General features: G+C 39.4%; 1 protein-coding gene across 5 annotated transcripts in view; it reads left to right on the top strand.

Annotated features, from left to right (window-relative positions):
- The first annotated feature begins 11590 nt into the window (after positions 1 to 11590).
- The window catches only part of adgrb1a (adhesion G protein-coupled receptor B1a), a 143470-nt gene continuing 134826 nt past the window's right edge, over positions 11591 to 20234 (top strand). For all 5 annotated transcript variants that reach the window (XM_086154902.1, XM_086154901.1, XM_086154903.1 and 2 more), the window contains exon 1: positions 11591 to 12118. The gene's annotated coding sequence lies outside the window, so the exon portion shown is untranslated. The remainder of the gene's footprint in view (positions 12119 to 20234) is intronic.

The following is a 20234-nucleotide window of genomic DNA, read 5'->3' as shown; positions in this document are numbered from 1 at the left end:
AATCTAAAGGCACAGAGAAACCTCCACCATGAATACAAAGCTACAACCAAGCCCATGTAGGCATATTTATCCTATACTGTCATCAATTGCAATTTGAAAATTTTAGGGTAAGTTCCTGGTGTCATTATGATGAAAAATGCATCATACTATTGTGTTAGTATGATGAATGCTACAGTAATTTGTTTTGCACCAAATATGCTATTGAAGGTGGATTTGTTAACATGTGGAGGCAGAGGTGGGCACTGTTTTGAGAAATAGTAACGCTTTGTGTCGGTCAATAAACATATTTGAATAGGTTGTGACCTACCTATCTCATTGGAACATTTGTCCTACTGGAAAGTCATTTACCAACCTTACAGTGCAGCAATTGACAACTTTTATGGCACTGTCATGGCTGTTTTCATGTTGTAGAATGGAGGGAACCTCCTTGGAGAATAATTCTCTCCTGAGGCAGTTGGTAGGATTCGTTTTTTAAAAAAAGAAAGGTCATTCCCGTTCAGTTTGAACCAAGACTGCAAAATAGCAGGGATTATATAGATTTAAATGGCTAACCCTAAAACAGACTTGGTGGTCATTTTATCTTATCTTTGAATCAGGATAAGGTAGGAAGGGGAGGGATGGACCCTTCATTGTTTGATATTTGAAATATAAAGTTCTTGTTGAAGCCGTCTGAAACTATGCTTGTTTTTGAACAGGCATGGAGATTTGGTTTCTCAAGTTTACTGGCCGCGAAGTCCTGGTCTCTGTACATATATGCAAAATTATCTTTTAAACATACAAGTGGCCTCTTTCCCGCAGTGACATTTTTAAACAAAATTAGTTATACTTTTGTTTTCCCTTGTTGTAATAATGCCTCACGCTTGCAATTTCAATTTTGCAAGAAATGCATTGTTTTGGAAGCTGGTATGTTTTTGTCTTGGATGTGTAAAAGTCACTGCTATCAGACTTTGTCTGTTCCTGCCTGTAGCACTAAACACAAATGGAAAATAATCATAGTTTGGGCTTCATTGTATTTTTAGGCTGTGCCCTCTGCACCATCACTTCATAGCTGTAGATTTCAAATTACTGATGCAACAGTATTTGTAGGTCAAGTCCCTTACTCACAATTGTGAATCAGATGATTCAAGCAGATACTAAAGGAGTATCGGGCTGAAACGTATGTTCAGTATCTCAAGAAGGCAAACTGGGGTGGTGGTCCACCTTTTGGTTGGATCCTCAGTAAGGTTTCTTTCTCTGCGTTTCACGTGGCTGTGGTGACTTCATGACCATGTGACCTCCATAAGGCAATAGGACATCTGATAAGACCGTCACCTGAACACCTTCCATTTACGATATTCTGGCCATGTTCATGTCACGGGAGGAATGTTGGTCAGCACAGAACATAATGGAGGGATTTATACCAATCAGCCATAACATTATGAGCACTAGCAAGCTAGTGGAAGGGAAATCTACAGGATCTCTTGAGCATTTTTGTTCCTCAGTTTGATGTGTTGGAATATGAAAATGGGCAAGCGCAAGGATGTCAACATGTTGTGGATCGACTGGTCTTCAGTGGTCACTAGCTTTCAAAATTATAATAAAATCAATCTGTAATTATTTTAGGAACATCTTAACAAGTTCAAGTTGCTGGCCTTCAAATTCCCCAGATGTCAGTCCAATTCAGCATTTCAGAATGTGCTGGTAAAACAAATCCTATTCATGGAGCACCCATCGTAGCATCTGCAGGGATCATCTGCTAGTCATTTTGCTATACACTGCAGAACACTTCCGGAGCCCATAGCTCAATGGCCCATTACTTCCTCATACAACCTCCACCATATGAGGCAGGTGATCATTGTATTATGGCTGATTGGTGTTTTTCCAATCTGGCCCATAATAATTTGGGGTGCCAAAAGAAAATCTAGAGCGCAATCCTGGGGACGGGGACTCCTGTGTTGAAGAGCTTTGACTACTATACATGTTGTTTTGCAGTTTGAGAACAAAAGAAGAAGGGTAAATGATTTTAAAGTTTGAAATTTTCATAATGCAGCAGTTTTTCAGGCATTCCCTTACTAGACTGGTATTTCCACAGGCTATAAATTTGATGTACCCGGTTAGATTTATTTTTTATTTGCAGAGAAATAAGGAACTGGTCTGGACAGTGGAGAAACAATAAACAATCACAGGAGAAACTAATAAGAACACTAGGGAACATGAGGATGAACATGACAACAGAGCTGACTGCGTAAAGAGAGGAAGTGACAAAGGCTCATGATAAAGACAAGGCTTAAAAAACAAAGTCAACTAATTAACTGGCTGAGACTGATAAACATTGGGGTAATGAGGGCAAAGCAGGGAGCTGATTGGATCAGAACAAGAGGAAGTGGGCCGGACAGACAAGGACTTAATACACGCAGGTGAAACACATAATGTCAGAGGAGGTAACCATGCGATTGTCTCTTGCCCATTCCCTATGTCTCGATTGTTCATTTTGAATGAATGTGGGTTCAAATAAATTAGTCTCTACGTACAAGGGGAGGCCTTTGTATCAGTAAATACCTTGTCCCAGGTTTTATGTAACTCTGCATAACAAAGTTGATTAACTTTGTATATTTATATATTATTGTAGTTTATGCAACACCATTGACTTTTTTGGAAACTATCTGAAGCTAAAACCATACCAACGAAATACTCAAAGCCCCTCGTACAATGGGCCAATCGAATGAGATGTATTGTGTGGTTTTAGCTCTACTCTTTATGAGACGTTTTCACAAGTTGGCTGCTTTTCCAGCCAGTTGAGAAAATTGAATCAACAGTGGAAGCTGTCAGCGAGCTGAATCGCTTTGATCACTCGTCATCTTCAATGAATCAGTGCACAATAAGAGAAAACAAGTGAGCAAAGCAGCAAAGTCGAAGGCACACAGAAATATTCTTCTTGTGCCTCTTTTTGCAATTTGACATTTTTCATTAGCTATACTGTATTCTCATTCAGAAGCTAAATTGTGTAGCCCAAACATATTTTTTTTAAATGTGCTGCATTTGTCTTTGCAGAAAAAACACTCTGAATTGCATTTTTTGAAGACAGCCATCCACCATCTAGAGGTAAGCAGATATTTACTCCAACGCATATGCTGCTAGTTATCCAGCTAAAGTCCCTTAAGTCAGCTCATATACTTATTTGGCAGAGACACAGACATGAGTCAATGCAACCCTCATTAGGTTCAGTGATTTGATGATGGTTTTGCGTAACTTCCCTCTTACTGAAAATAACTTCCATCCTGCAATAGAGATGATAGTTGTTTAGCATGCCCAGGAATTTCATTTTTCAAACATCTGGAATTTGCATCACCACCCCTCTACACAGGCATGAGACTCATTACTGGTATGCAGTGGGCAGAGGGAAGGGGAAATATAGTATTCTAATTTCGAACTTTAGCCAATATGGCAGTTTATAACGTAATACTGATGACTTCCTCTTATAGCCTTAATCACACTTCTGTTGAAGGTGACATTCAATTCTCCCCACATTATTTATGCATCAACCCCAATATTGTAACATCTTCACTATGCAGCTACAACCCCCCCCAACAGTTATAGAAGCTGTATAAAATTTTAAAAGAGGCTGATGCACTAAAAAGGAGATGGAGATCCCTTCCCTAAATTAATTCTGCTGGCTTGCATTATGCTACGATTGTAAGAACAAAGTCTTGTTGTGTGTTAATGTCTTGTTCTCTTCTGGCTAATACGGTCAAACTTTAAAATCTCTGTGTTCATAGCATGATCAAAATGATTTCTCTTTATTTTTTATTTGTGTATTTGTTTGGAGTTTTTTTCGTTGTTTGTTCAGTAAAATCAAAACTAGATAGCCATGCCTCCTGGTAACCCAATAGTTCATTGAAGTAAATAAAATGGTGGCAGTCCCGTAACAAAGCACCATATAGTGGCAGCACTACATCTATTAATAATGACAATTGGGTATTATGTAAAATGTGTTGACACACAATCAACATACGTTCATCATAGACAAATTAAATATCTATTTCAGCATGCAGCGCTGGTGGAAATGGGGAAAAAAAAGTTTTATGTTCATTTTGGACAGCACCAGTGAAATGTATGTTTCAGGAAGCACCAAACATGAAAAACCTTGACTAAGATGAGGGAAAAAAATGTAGGTGATATTGTCACGAAAAATGAAGTATAGCTAGTTGTGGTGGGTTGGCTGTGTCACAAACATCAGAATGAACATTTAACTCACTGCTTGATCAGATGTGTCCAACTCTAGCAACTTCAGACATTATTCTAACAAGAAGAGATAAAAAAAAAAAAAGAAAAAGAATGCTATGACTGAATCAAGACTTCCTTGCTTTAATAACAAAAAGTTTTTTTACAATTTTACAATTTACAAATTTACAATTTTTTCAAAAATTCAAGGTGACCCAAATGTGAAATACATTTTTCAAGAAGCCTTTAAGAATCTACTCCAAATACATGAGTTTTCTTTAAGAATGAAGGGATCCTGTTTTGGTCCTTTCGTGTAAGTGTTATGTACACAAAAACACTGCATTTATTGAAACAAGACTGGCATATGAGATCAATCCCATTGGTTTTAGAAAAGCAGAATTGTCCAAGATATCTTTTACATTCAGAAATGTGGCACACTTTTGCATCCTTTTTCTATTTCAGTTAAAGTCAAACTGATGAAAAGCTATAATTTTAACAAAAACATCTAAGATGAGAAACAAAAAAAATCAACGTGAATTCAAATTTGCTTAAACGTGTTGGGCTATAGTTGAGAGACAGGCATTGGTTTGAAAATGATCCCTCAAAAAATAAACAAACAAGATCATATGCATTTAGAAAATAGATAAAGTAATATCAAGCTGTTTGCCCTGGGCTGTCAAGGCGAACACCTAACCACAGGACACATATCCAGGCAACATTTCACCTTTTCAACCACATCCAGAGAGGCGCCCTCTCAGCAGTGTAAGCGAGTTCTATTGCTCCACTGTGAGTCTGCTCCCTGACTCATTTTCCTGTGGGGCTTAGTTGCAGAGCTGGTTACAAAGTCCCTGCACCCCATCTCGACTGGGTGCACCTTCACCTTCCACCTCCTCACTTCAGCAGCGATGTAGCTTCTTATGCTTATGAGCTCCATCAATCTCATCTTCCAAAGGGACTATCAGCTTGATGATGTGCATGTGTTGGCAAGAATTGGACCAAAGGACAATATCTGGTCACAGGGTGGCCATTGCAGTCCAGAGGGGAAAATTATCCTCTGTCCTAGGTCAACCTCCATTTTCCAATCCGTCGCTGTATTTCCCAATCCCTGGCTACATTCAGTGAGCCTAAGTCTGTAGATGAAGAGTAGCCTTACGTTTGTCGCCTTCACAGATTAAGGATAGAGTTTGTCTGAGCAGGACTGGACTCTAATGGATACCCTCCTGTGCTCAAGTTCATCTGCCAAGCACTATAGCATATGGTTATGAAGTCAATAGGATTGGCCTTAGGTGAGGCTGGTGTTGCAGTCAAACTAGATTTGTTGAGGGTTTGCTGTGGCATGATTGGTCCTCCCTATGTCAGGGATTGAGACTTGTGGAAAAGGTCAGAACGTAATGTATGGCCTTGATAATGAAACTCAGCCTGTTGGTTTAAATACTTGATATTTCTCTTCATGTACAGTAAGTCTTCACTCTCCCACTACATCGAGCAGCCCTGTCTTGGTTGTGCTACAACTTGCAGTCTCTTCCATTTCACACACCTCTTCAGCCACCATAGTTAAATGCTTGTTTGTTGTGTTTTTATTATGAAGCCAAGGCAACCTCTGCCTTGTAGGATGTGCTCTATGACAGCTTGGTGTTGGGGGCTGCCGTAAGACCCAGCAAAGGAGCAGCTGGGGTCCACTTTGTCCCTGTTGCTAGGATAGAAGAAACTTGTTTCCTTGGAATCTGTGGGGAGACATAACCAGCCTCACCTAGTCATACATGTGCTCTTCAACCAGGATTGTAACAGGAAATGTGAGGGCTCTGGTGCTGTAGAGCCAAGCACTGCTGAGGAACATTGCCAGTCCAAGGACTTCAAAACCACTGAGAGTAAATCAGCCTCTAATTTTACATGGGATAGCAAAATGCACACATGGAAGTGTGCAAGCTTCAATGTCCTTGGAAGAGCAGTGATCTTTATTGCTTTGGGCAATTAACAGTGTCTCACTGAAATTTTACCAGTTGCTAAGGAGTATGTGAGGTACGATTTGTACCAACGTCTGAGGACTATTGGGATATGCACATTACTGATGCAGAACTGGGGAATTGTGAGTTGGTATTTCACAGTGCAGATATGATTGTATTTGATGTGGTGTGGACTCCTTCCATGCTCACTTATTGTGTTGCTCTGGAGTTTCTGTAAGAGAAGTCACATATGACTGGACACACTGGATGACTATCGACTGTTGGGAAAACAGTCAAATTTCCTGACTGTGCCTTTGTGAAATCATGACTTCAATTAATAAGATAAAACTTGGGTTTCACATAATTAAAAGCTGTGTTATTAGTTAAATGTGGTATTTACGCAGCAAGAAGGTGCAGTGGTGAGTGCTCTCACCTCATAGCAACAGGGTTCTAGGTTAATTTGCAGTGACTGACTGAGTTCTGAGGTCTGATAAGGTCAAGAGATCCTCACAAAGAGCACAAACTTTGGACCGAGTTTTCACTTGCCCAGACATAGGTCAATGGGGCCTGGCTCCAGAGCCGGGCCTGGGGGCGGGTCTTGGTGGTGAGCGCCTGGTGGCTGGGCCTTCACTCAGGATTGACATGGGGTTCTCTTCCCTTGGGCTCACCACCCACAGAAAGGGTGTGAGCCGGGCTGGGCCGGCAACCCCCAAACCCATTGGTGGAGACCAGTGGTGAGGGATACCATCAAACTGAATAAGGAGTCCTATCAGGGCTTTCTGGCCTGCGGGGCTCAAGATGCAGCTGACAGATCCAAATGGCATGCGGCTTTAGTGGTCTCTGAGGCAAAAACTCATGGGAGGAGTTCAGGGAGACAATGGAGAATGACTTCCGGTGAGCGTCGAGAAGATTTTAGTCCACCAGCCGGCAGCTCAGGAGGGGGAAGCAGCGCTCCGTCAACACTGTTTTCAGTGGGACCAGGGGGCTGCTGACCTCCAATCAAGACATTGTAGATCGGTGGCAGGAATACTTCCGAGACCTCCTCAACCCCATTGAAACTACTTCCAATGAGGAAGCAGGGCCGGGGGACTCTGGGGCAGACACACCTATTTCCAGGGCTGAAGTTGGTGAAGCAGTCAAAAGCAGTCAAAACCTCTTCTGTCGCTGTCAGTCCCTCTGGACTGGCAGGGTGATCCCCCTTTTAAAAAGGAGAATCGGATCTTGTGCTCCAACTACAGGGATTCACACTCCTCAGCCGTCCTGGTAAGGTCTATTCAGCGGTGATGGAGAAGATGGTCTGCTGGGTCATTGAACCTTGGATCCAGGAAAAGCAATGTAGTTTTCGTCCTGGTCATGAAACAGTGGACCGGCTCTGTACCCTTGGCAGGGTCCTCGAGGGGGCATGAGAGTTTGCCCAAATAGTCTACATGTGTTTTCTGGATCTTGGTCTGCATTAGCGGTTGTAAGTCGGACCCGTTTCCGGTGAGAGTTGGACTCCGCCAGAGCTGCTCTTTGTCACCGATTCTGTTCATAACTTTTATGGATAGAACTTCTAGGTGAGCCAGGGCATCGAGGGGATCCTGTTTGGTGGCTGCAGGATTGAGTCTCTGCTTTTTGCAGATGATGTGGTTCTGTTGGCTTCATTAGACCATGATCTCCAGCTCTCACTGGTATTTATAGTGCATGTGTCCTGTTTTTTGTACTTGTTTCCAAATATGTAACAATTTGCTAAAGTTAGCCAATGACAATATTTTTAACAAAAAACATTTTCATACATTTTCTACCACTTATCTTCTGTGGTTCCAGGGTAAATAAAAGTTAATAGCATTAACTTTTATTTTTGCCAATTTATTCCTGTAACTTTGTTAAAGTGATAATTTTCATATATCTCCCTTCCTGTTTTTCTTTGCCTCATTGTTTTTACACGTTCCCAAAACTTGCATAGATATTCACAAAGAATATATTTTGTTGAAGTGGGCATAATGTGGACTTGGGGCAGAAAACTAAAGATGCATTGATAAAGAGTAGAGATTGGAAGGTTTATAAAAATCACTTCTGACTGCATCAAACAGAAATCAAGGTATTGTTTGTTGCTCTTGCTATAAACATTAACTGCAGTAAATTGATACAATTTTATTGTTAATCGCACATATACTGACTTAAGAAATAGTGTTATTTTTATGCATTGCAGATATCAAAACATTTTAAGGTTAATTACAGAAATCTGTTATTTTGTGTGGAACAAATTCTATTTTTCATGAATACAAATTCTTGTGCAAAGGGCTCAATTTTCAGCCCTGTCTTCCTGTATGAAACCAATTTATATACAAAATTTCAACCCAAAACCTACACATTACCACGATTGGTAGTTTTACTTTTTGCAACAGGTTTTTTAGAGTACCTTTTCCTCGAGTGAACTTTTCAAAAAGCTTACTTTGATCACAGGGCCACAAAATGTACAGAGACATACAATAATATCAATCTCTCATTCACACATCTGGGCAATTTAGATCTCCAATGAACCTACAGCATGTTTTTGGACTATAGTTTTGGACTTGTGTGAGGGAACCAGAGAACCCAGAAGAAACCCATGCAAACACAGTGAGAGCATGGAGACTCCATACAGAAAAGCCCAATGTCAGAATTGAACCAGCATCTTTTTTTCGCTGTGACGTGGATGCTTTCTGATGCACCACTGTGCCTCAATCCAGTACTGCATATATTTCTCTTGTAACATTAACCTCAAAGACAACGATTTATGTTCTGAATTGGGGGAGTTTAATCATAGTAGCTTCTTCTTTTTCATCTTCTTCTTTTGGCTTCTCACTTCAGGTATCGTCAAAAGTGAATCCTCTGCCTCCATCTAACCCTATTGTCTATATCCTATTCTCTCACACCAACTAAGGTTATGTCTTTCACTGCATCCATAAATCTCCTCTTGGGCCTTCCTCTAGTGCTCCTCCACTGCAACTACAACCTTCGCATCCTTTGACCAATATCTTCACTATCTCTCCTCAGTACACATTTAAACCATCTCAGTCTGACCTTATCTTCCTAACATATGCTGTCCCTGTAATGGACTTATACCTGATCCTACCAATCCTCTTCACCTCCAAAGAGAACCACAACATTTTCATCTCTATTTGTTGTCTTTGCCTCAGTGCCACTGTCTGTAAACCATAAAACATTGCTAGTCTCCACATTGTCTTCTACACCTTAGCTTTCATTCTGGCTGATAATCAGTTATTATACATTACCCCTGATACTGCATTGATGATCCATTGCTTCACTTCTATTCCACATTCTCCAATGGTGACTGTTGACCTTCAGTACTTAAATTCCTTAACCTTCTTTATCTCTACTCCTTGTAACCTCACTGTTTCTCACTTTGGTTAGTCTCATTCACATACATGCATTCAGTGTTACCAACTTTCAATCCACTCCTTTCTGGGGCATACCTCCTCCTCTTTAGATTTTCCTCCACCTACTCCTTGCACTAACTATGGATCACAATGTCATCTGCAAACATCATAATCCATGGAGATTTCTGTCAAACCTCATGTGTCAACCTGTGCACCACCACTGCAAACAAGAAGGGGCTCAGAACTGATCCCTGACGCAAATCCATACCCACCTTGAATGCCTCTGTCACACCTATGGCACACCCCACGACTGTCACACAGTTCTCATGCATGTCCTGCATCAGTCGAACATACTTCTCTGCCACTCCAGATTCCCTCATACAGTGTCATGTCTCCTTTCCCAGCACTTATTCATATGATTTATTTAGGTCTACAAGGCACAGTGACACTCCCTATGAACTTCTCTGTATTTTGCTATCAACATTCCTAAGGCACATACTGCATCCGAAGTAATCTTTCTTGGAGTTTAATGATAACAACTAGTTAACATATTACAATATTGATCCAACCTTAATATAGCCAGTTCAAACTTACATTAAGTTGCAAATCTGACACCAGTTAAAATGCCAAAAATTGAGCCTTAATGCCAAATAAATGAGAAAAGAAGATGGTGTCAAAGTAGCTGACACATGTATACATGTATTTATTTGTGAATTAGTGCTTGCTTTTATGCAGGGAAGAAAATTAAATGAATAGACATCAGTTGTTCTTGGACAGGTAAAGATGAGAATCCCAATGAACCAAAGGCTTGGCATCATTATCTGTGTAACAACTTCATGTGAACATCAAGAGGCACCATCACCTGGGGGCAACAAATGATTAAAACAACAACTAGGCCGAAGAAATATTTGTTAGATTTAGTATCCAAGAAAATCACTGAAAACTGAGATAAGGTGTAAGTCAGTAAGAAAAAAAAAAAAAAAAAAAAAAATCTGCCTTTTCAATCAGAATATTTGGCAGTGGATCTTCCAAATACATTTTAATATTTCAAGAAAAAAAAAGTTTTTGAGTGAATTATTGGTATTATATGTGTTGAATTATGTTATTTGCTATACGGTGTCAATCTGTCATACTTAACCTAATTTAAAATGTGATTTTATTTGTTTTATCTATTTTTAATTTTATTTATTCATGATTTTCATTTATCTATTTTTACATATGAATAGGGCATTACATCTTGTCAAACAATACATGTGGTGGATAAAGTGCTATAAAGTAACCAGGAAGTCAGCAGGGCCATAACCTCAACTTTTACTGTTTCCCATAAGACAAAATGTACCTAGGAATTTGTAACTAAGCTTTTTTTTTTCCGGAATTCCACGGATTCCCCTGCATTACTGCAATCCTTGAAAGGAAAAGAAATCTCCACCCATCAAAGTTAGAAAAAAAGTTATGAATCGAGGAAGCCCTTTGGACAATTATCTCCCGTGCAGGGGGAGGCTTTTTTAATTCTTCCCATCTCTGTAACAAACGAAGGTGGAGCCACAGACCTGACAAAACATCCAATTGACGCTGTTTGACTCCAGAAGAGGGGGCTGATGGGTGAATTTTCTGAGAGACCCCCCCCCTCCCTTCAGCTTTTAAAGAACCGAAGACGGAATCCGGTTGGAAACCGGGCGACAGGCTTTCACAGTAAAGGCATTCCCCGGGGGAAGCGACCCACATGTCTTTATTTTGAAAGATCCGTCTGGAAGTCAGCTTTGTGCACTTGGACTTTATTTGACGCCTGCGCGAACCCACGGCTTCCAAATAAGGTATCCGGCTGTTGCTGCGCGCGGACACACAGACTGACAAAGACGCGCTGGACCCGCGAGCAGCGTGGGGACTGCGCTTCCAGAGACGCGCACGATCGCTCCTTCATTTACAGCTGAAGAAATTCTAAAAGGAAAAAAATATATATATTTACAGAAAAGATGAATAAATTGATACAAACAAAGACAAAACTCACATACAACTAGAAGACTTGCAAACTGTCAACGGCGTGGATCTCCGACGCATGGAATGACTGAGTTCAGATGGGAAATTGAGAAAGTAATTGTGGAGTAACAAACATACCAGCATTTTTTCTTTCTTTCTCTTTTTTTATTTCATTATTATAATTTTTTTTTTTTTTTTTTATGATTGGATTGTTTTTGTCTTCACATTACAGAAGAGCCCAGGACGTTCGGGTTTGGAACAGTGAGACAAAAACTGCCGCGGTTTTCTGTTCCAGTTTAATCTGAAGAATTATTGGAACTAACAGACATCCAGAACTCCATTAAGAGCTCCAGCGTTTATTTAATTTCAATAACTTTACATCTATTTTGCGTGTCACGAGAGGGCATTTCCATTAAAATCGCGCTCTGTGGACTTACCTTAGGATTTATCCTGTTTTTTTTTTGTTTGTTTATTTTGGATTTTTTTTTTTTTTTTTTGGGGGGGGGGGGGGTGGCTTGCGTGTTTTGATTCTTTTTCCACCACCTTCGGGCTCTAGGAATTAGTTGATGCCCCAAAGACGCACCGAGATTTGCCCACTAACAGGATGCATCAAAAAGGACTCATAACTTTTACAAGGTAAACTCTAATTTTAAATTCATTTCTGCGTAAATGAAGTTGGTCACGCAGCGTGTTAATTTGAGGGGGGGGGGGGGGCAGCGCATTTTCTTTTGCGGGGTGTGTCGGTTCACTGTGCGAGATTGTGCGGTTTTGTGATGATATGATGTGAAAAGGGAGAGCGGGATGGGAGTAGCGCTTCTCTTTTCGCTGCCAGTTTGTGCTCAGCGGCGAGTCGCACCGCCTTTGGACAGTCGCTCATTTAGTTCGGAAGGATGGAAGGCAGGCGCGGTGCACCGGGAACTCGGTGTTGCCAAAATAAATGATCCGTAGGTAAAAAAAAAAAATCCCCTCAAAGGCTCATACTGCCATAATCTTAGATGGTTCATCTATGCCTTTAGGTGAATTTTCTAAAGAAAACATCATCTAAGCCCTTGTAATAAATGCATAATGTCTTATAGTTTAAAAGCATGCACACTGGTTTTGAATAGTTTGACGTTTTTTTAAATCCAAGGGAATAAAGGCTACCGTTTCTGGACACCCCTTTGGCATGACCCATTGGGCGTATTTATTTATTTGTTTGCAAAGGTCATTTTCTACGTGTGTTGTCTGTAAGTGGCATTTTCATGAAAAGGGTTAGACAGTTACTTGTAAGAATTATCTTTAGTGGAATCGTTTGTCCTATTGCATAGGATTTTGCCTTGTACAAAGACTAAATTGTTGATGAATATCATGAGTGCCTTTGGAAAGGATTTACAATGTACTTTTAGTGATGAAATTTACATGCAGATGTAAATGACAAAATTAAGTAAGAGCGGTTTAAAGCCATACTTAGCTCGGCGAAATCTTAAAGACAAGCGTAGAACCGATTGCAGTGCCATACTTTGGCTCTGACGGCCAGATGACTTATTTCGCAGCAAAATGGTTTGTCATTCACTGTCCCCAACTGGTTCAAGGAGCCTCCCTGCATTTATTAATTTATTTCTCCCCTTTTCTTTTGCTGCAGAAAAATATAATGAATGGAAAATAGAGGATTTTTGAAAGAATCTTTCAAGTAGTTTGCGCAAAAGGAAATTATCTTCATCATTGTTGTATTTTTTTTTTTTTTCTTTTTCTGTTGGTAGAATGAAAACAGTGTCTGAATAAAAATCTAGTCAAGTCTCAAGCAGATTCAAGTTCCCACCTCATGCAAGTGGGGGCGCTTTCAAACACAGAAACCCCTCCCTTTTGACAAAGAAGGTTAATTATCCATAACATTGTGCACTGAACTCCTCTGTGTTGATTTACAGCAGCACATGGATTCCTTATTTTATTAGGGGATAAGGAGCAAAATAATGATGGTAATTCTGTTCATATCTTGTCACCAAATGAGGGATATCTCAACAGGTGAGGATGGTAATGATCAGCCTGAAATGCATATTCTGCTCAGCATCTCCCAAAGGCTTGTAATCATGCTATCATTTTAATTTTGCATGCATACTTTAATCAGTGATCTACTGCTCACATTGACCGAGATCAGGAGACAGTGGTTGTCCATTTCTGTCCACTTAATTTCTGGACAAGTGTACCTCAAAGGTCCAATGATTGAATTTTAAAGTACATTTCAAGGGACCAAAATTGGCATGCATGTTCCGTTGCAATAATTTGTCAATCTTATTTATCTGTCAGATCTCTTGAGGTCACATGTCAGGATCAGATGCTTTTTTTTTTTTTTTTCAAAACATCAGTATTAACTTGAAAGGTGAACTTTAGATGGTTATTTTGATTAAAAAATGACAGAAGGATATCTGACTGGCTGAGGTTGTAAAGGATCATTGGTTTGATCTCAAATTTGGGCTTTGCTGAAGTGCCTTTGAGTGGGATACCAAACAAATGCTAATTGTTTACATGAGTAGACTGGGCAGGTGTAAATTTGTCAATGTAAGTATTAAATAAAGTGTGGATGAGCAGCATTGTGAAGCATTTAAATGCATCATTGATGTTGTATAAATAGAAGTGGTATTTAGTTTGCCTTTTAAGGCAATGGTCCCCAACCCCCGGTCCCCAGATGAGTACCGGTCCACGGATCATTTGGTACTGGTACGCACAGAAAATCTTTCTTGATACAAATTCTAGTCTTTTTCATTAAACCTTCCGTATCTTATTTTGAAAATCAGCTGTTTCCACCTCCGCCTTACTGCCGCACTTAATACTATAATTGCCTAACATAAAGGCGTAATCATCGTATTTAGATTAAATACTGTGAACTGATAAAAGTTTTTGTTATTTTAATCCCGGCGCCTTTTACCAGTCCGCTGAAATATTTTCATGCATAAAACTGGTCCCTTGTACAAAAAAGGTTGGCGACCACAGCTTTAAGGGACAAAACAGCTTCCTGTTGTAGTAAAATAGTCTTTATGAGGCACAAATCATACATCTACAAATGAGCACCCATGGTAAAAAGCAACACTTTTACCCCTAAAGATACCATGATGTGCTGTATTTTTGGTGCAGCAACACAGCCATGGTATATGGTACAACAATCAATGTATAGCAATAGTAAAAATGAATAATACTATAATGTAATTTAGAAAACATATAGAGTTTATGGTGAGAAAAGCACTGAAGTCATGCATGTGAGAGAGCAAGCCACCTTAAAAATTCTGTTTCTTGATTCTACTACTTCAGCTGTTTTATGTGTTTTTTTTTTTTCTTCTGAAGGGTGCATGTATACACCCTTCGTATCAGATGTGTTCCATCAGGTTAAGCACCCCAACGGCCCCATTAAATCCTTCAGGGCCTCCTTTGACCCATGATATTAGAGCTTGAGAATGCCAAGAACATCCCCGACTTGCCTTTGCTGCATCTATTGAAGTGGTGGTTCCCAGAAAAAAAAAAAAAGTCCCCATAGCCATACAATGTTGGGAGGAGTCATGTGTACACGTCTTTGCTTGTACAACAGTTGTGCTTTTGGGACGGTACCAGACTCAGAGTCTGACAATCATCTTTCTCAGTCTTAGCTAAAGATATTAGCAGCAACGGGGTATATAACAGAAATAGACTCAAGAGCAGTGCCCTGACAGGCAGGGCTGGCTCAGAGTCATAGGGATGAGACAAGCCAGCAGCACAACACAGGCCTTTTCAGAAGCATTCATGCATGTTTCTTAACCTAGATCTACCCCCTTTGTTTCTGCATCTTGCATCCTCCTGCTGCTTTAGAAAAATACCCATCCTCCCTTTAACTTCTCATCTTTATCCTCTGATCACTCTCCTCAGAACAAGGCTCCAATGTCCAAGGCTTTGTGCTATCAGGAAACCTCATATCTGAAGTTGTGACATCAGAGGGGGGAAGAGAAGACAGTGGGAAGGGTAACAGAGGGTCTCATTGAGAGAGGGGAGATGAATAGATGGGTGATGAGGAGACAGTCAGCGGGAGGATAGAAGATGGATTAAAGGCAAGATAGAGAGGGACTGTAGACACGGTGCTGTGCGACATAGACAGACAGTGCTATTCTGCTGCCTCCAAGCAGCACAGATGACTTTGTGTGTGACACCCACCCAGCTTGGGAGTGAATACACAGCAGTCAGTCAAACACACACACCTCAGCAGCACAAGGGCTTGGAAGGCAAAACATGCTTACATACCATGTCCTTAAAGTTCCTAATGGCTTTGTAACAGTGCCGCGGGGAGAATATCTTTGCTTGGAGTAAATTGGAGGTTCACCATATCCCACAAGGTCATCAGCTCCCCTAATTAGGGATGAAACGAATAGCTTTGGAAGTCTGCTTAATGAAGCTTGTACTATGTGCTGAGGAAGACAGGAACCAAAGTTAGATTGACCTGGAAGTGCCTAAACAACCACACCTCAAAACCTGACCCATACGGATCTGTAAGTGTTCTGACTGCTATCAATCTGTCAAAGTTACTTTGTATCTTGCTACCAAAAGAAACTTATTGACAGTGTTTACTGTATCATCTTGAGTCATTAAAAATAAAATTGCAATACCTTTTTTTTTATTTTACTGTAAGCACACAAACACATAAGACTGCTATTAAAAGGGCTTAAGATGCTCACCATAATAAGTGGAAGTTGAGGCTACTTGCTCATAATAAATCTACGAATTTGTAACAGATTCCTGTGCCCGACTTTTTAAAACTCCGATAGGGGAAGTACCTTCTTGATTGATCCGTTTTTTTTTTTTTCGAGAACGATAATTGACATTTTTTGTGAAAGCAACTGAGCAAGGACAGTTCATTTATCTTCTAATTGGACTTGTAAGTTGTAATCAGTGTGTTAGGTTAGATGGTTGAACCTCTACGTAACTGACAGGATTGGAGTTGTTTATAAGACATTGCTCAACTGAAGCCTAGTTAATCAATATTAGATAATCCCATAACACCCCAAATTATGTATAATTCATATTTTTTTTAACACCATCCTCCATAACTTTTCGAAAAAAAATGGAAGGATCAGACTTGGGATAAGTGATTTTGCTATGGTAAGCACTACCAATAGAACATTTTACAGTGAATGTTGCACAAACCTAAATCTCTCTGGTTTAGTTCCGATTTTTGATAGCTTTAATGGGAATCACAAGAGTGACATGCAATGGCATAAGAAATAACATCAAACTAAAATGAGGTTAAGGGAAAGGTAAAATGGGTTATCCAACCATAAAGCAAGGAAAAGGCCATGATTATAAATAAAAAATGTACAGCTCGCAAATGGGATATTATGTCTGTGAGGCTTCATCACCCTTACATTAGCAGTGAATCTAACCACTGAACATCCTGGTAGCTATAGAGTCCTAGGGTATGTTGATACTTTTGGTGTACCACAGGGTTTGTATATCACCCTCTTTGACTGAGGAGCGATATTAAAGTGGCTGTCATGCAGCCACTCTCCAGCCACAGTAGGCAGTGGTTACATAGCATTTCCATTCTGAAAGCCATCACGCTCAGCTTGCTCTAGTGTTGCTCAACAAATGCACATATGGTACATTATACTGTAATGTTGAGTAAAGTAGATTGATAAAGAATATGTAAACTTTCATGTTGATTATCTTGAACGTTTTTCTTTCAGTCACAAACAGTTTTCTCTCCTCGCTGGTTTTATTCCATGTTGAGAAGCCTCAGTTTCGATATTTTTTGGCAAATTTACTTTTCTCTGTCATATGAATTTAGACATTGAATGGAGATCTCTTCATGGAGGGATACGTTTTCATGACCACATTTTTTATGGGGCCTAGCGGGGGTTATCTCAATCGTCTATAATGCTGTGGCTAAAGTGTATGGCCTGATGTTTCAAAACCAAATTGTATTTTTATGTCTTTTGTAAAGGCTTTAAAGTTGAATTGAATATAAATTAAAGTGGTTGTTTTGCCTTTAATACATTTAAAGGGAAGCAACCCAGGGGGATATACAGGAATTTTTAGAACCTGTTAGCTCTCCTTATTGTTAAAGATTATTTAACTGTAGGTGAACATAAAATATTCACACCTCTGTCACTCTATATTGCAGCTTGTATTTTCTCATATGTACCAGTCTTTGCAGAGCTTGACTTTTAAATGAATATTGGAACCAAAATGGAATCTTAATGGATCTTAGATTATTGTCTCTTTAACCAGACCAGTCCATTGGACAAAGATAAATGTCTACTTGCTGATTTCTTCATAAAAATGGGATCCATAAATACATTGTTTGAAATGACTCTTAGGCCACACCCTAGAGTCAATGCTTTTCAGCTGGTCTTTGTAAGAGGCTGAACTCATGGACGCATTATTTAGCAGCATTTACAGTTTGGTTAGATCAGAGCTGCAGTACTATGAATCAAGGTCCTCAAATAACCAGAATTTCTTGCCTGGTTGCTATTTATATCCATGCTCGAGAGTGTGTGATAGAAGCAGAGGAAACACCTTCGCACCTCAAGCAGCTTCTCCAAAAGTCCCTTCTGGTTAAAAAAAAAAAAGACCACAGATTTAGGAAAACAACAATAAAAAAACAAATCAAATAAAACATTAATTAATATATACTGTAAAGATGTACATTTCTTTCTACATAAAAGCATGATTGTAAACTACCAGCATGTGTAAGGATCCGAAAATGAGTCCGATTGTCATGTAAATGAATTCAAATTGTGTGAAATCTGTAATCGTCAAATGCTTCAATATCAGCACAGGCGTTTTTTTCCTCTGTTACCATTTCCAGTTCATTTATGTTAAATAAAATCAGCGTATGTATTAATATCTACAGAGAATGCAATTCTCAAAAAATAAATAACAATAATATAATAAAATTTTATCAATGCCAGGGTAGCTTTTGATCACATGATGGGTAAGGTTGGGGATGAGAAAGGCACAACAAAAACCCAGTTATGTTTTAAATCAGCAAGTTAGACAATCAATGTTCCAAGAAAATGGTTACTGCCTTCAAGATAAGCATCGGTAAATGCATTTGTAAGTCACTGAAATTAACCTCAGCTCTTAATTTGACAGATTTACTTTTCTATGGGAGTTGTACTTTTTTTTTAAAGGAAACATAATTTCAAGGATCTCAAAGGACAATCATAACAATGTCATAAAAAAAATCAGTCATAACTTTTTCCTTTCTCTTTTTCTCTAGAGTTTTATTATTTATCCCTGAATTTTGAGCACCATGTCGAGTCATGCATCGCAAAGTTTATTTCTAGCATTAGTTTTAACAATTGCAATTTGTATACCAACACATATCATTAGTTAGTGTTCACCCTGTCTGATTAAGTTATATTGGATACTTGGGGTATTTTGTTACAGCGTTGCCTTCAACTTAATTATGTTTCCTCCTCTCAGTGTTACTTAAAAATTATGTTTTTAAGTCAGAGACTGCTTAGATTGGAAAGAAGGGGGGGTTAGGTTGGGATTATTTCGTGTGAAACCATTCATTTTATCATCAATAAATATTTTTTTGTTCAAACTGTACCTACTCTGATATTTACAGTTTAACTGGCAACAGCGTCAAAAAAGCCAAGATCATGTGTTTAGACTGTCTTAACAGTCTTTTTCTTTCTTTCCTTCTAATCTGCATTAGATCTGGTGTAAATGTGCAAGCCAAATGCAGTAAATATGAAGCATTGCTGCAGGTATTAATACCCTTATGTATTTAGCTGCTTTTTTCAAAGCTTCTGATTTAATGGGAAGGTAAAAAATAAAGTCCAAACCTCATTGTCACAACATCCTTTTCACTGTGATATGCTGTGAGATGAAAAAAGGCATAAAAATTATTCACATGGTTGTAGGCATGTTCTTGGGCACCCTCCTCCCCACCCACGGCGCATACTGTGCATAGACACCTTGCTGTAGGAATCACAGATGGTTCCTCCGCAGCTTGCTCAGTGGAAATATGACCTTCTTTCTGGCTGAAACCTGAGTTCTGTTATTTCTTTTAAAACTCCTGGCATTAAACTGATTCCTTAATTACCCCCGTGCCTCATGTAGTTAAATATTACGAACCATTTTTAGAGTTTTTGCCCAGAAATCATCAGTTTGTTCGTTATCTTATCCAAAGATATCCATATGTAGATCCATCTGGATGTGTGCAGATGCATACTGTCCTCTGTAAAAGGCAGACGACTGTGCTGCTCTTTTTTTAGATCATCTCAGTAAAGCAAACACACAGTATTTCATAATGTTTGGGAAAATGAAATTTCCTTTATCTTGTGTGATGAGACAGAGGGATATCTTTGATCTGGAGTGGCTAGATAATCATCCGTAGCTGAGCCCTGATTTCCATCTCTATTCAACTCTCCCCTGGAAGCTCCATAAGCAGCCATCAACATTGGAACTAATCAGGGTTATTACCACTCTCCCTACTGAACTGCACACTTGTGCAGATGTGGGCTCTGCTGCTGTTTTTCATATTATGGACAACATTGATGAATGTGTTGTTGATGCATTGTACTGCTACTGGACATTATGCGATTATACATTTGCATTACTAATCCAGTAACGTATATATGTATGTATACGTGTGTATGTATGGCATACAGGGCTGTTCGTAACAGAAATATAAATCAGTTTGCATTATTAGGATTGTAACCAGAGGAGAATTGATAATAAAAGTGGAGGAGCACCACCCTCCACCACTCCCCTAATTACCCCTAATTGAATAAGGCTGCAATGA

This window comes from Fistularia commersonii, chromosome 11 (assembly GCF_037954325.1).
Source record: "Fistularia commersonii isolate RoL2024-O1a breed Wild chromosome 11, RoL_Fcom_v1.0, whole genome shotgun sequence".
Lineage (NCBI taxonomy): Eukaryota > Metazoa > Chordata > Actinopteri > Syngnathiformes > Fistulariidae > Fistularia > Fistularia commersonii.
This window is presented reverse-complemented; position numbering and strand designations above follow the sequence as displayed.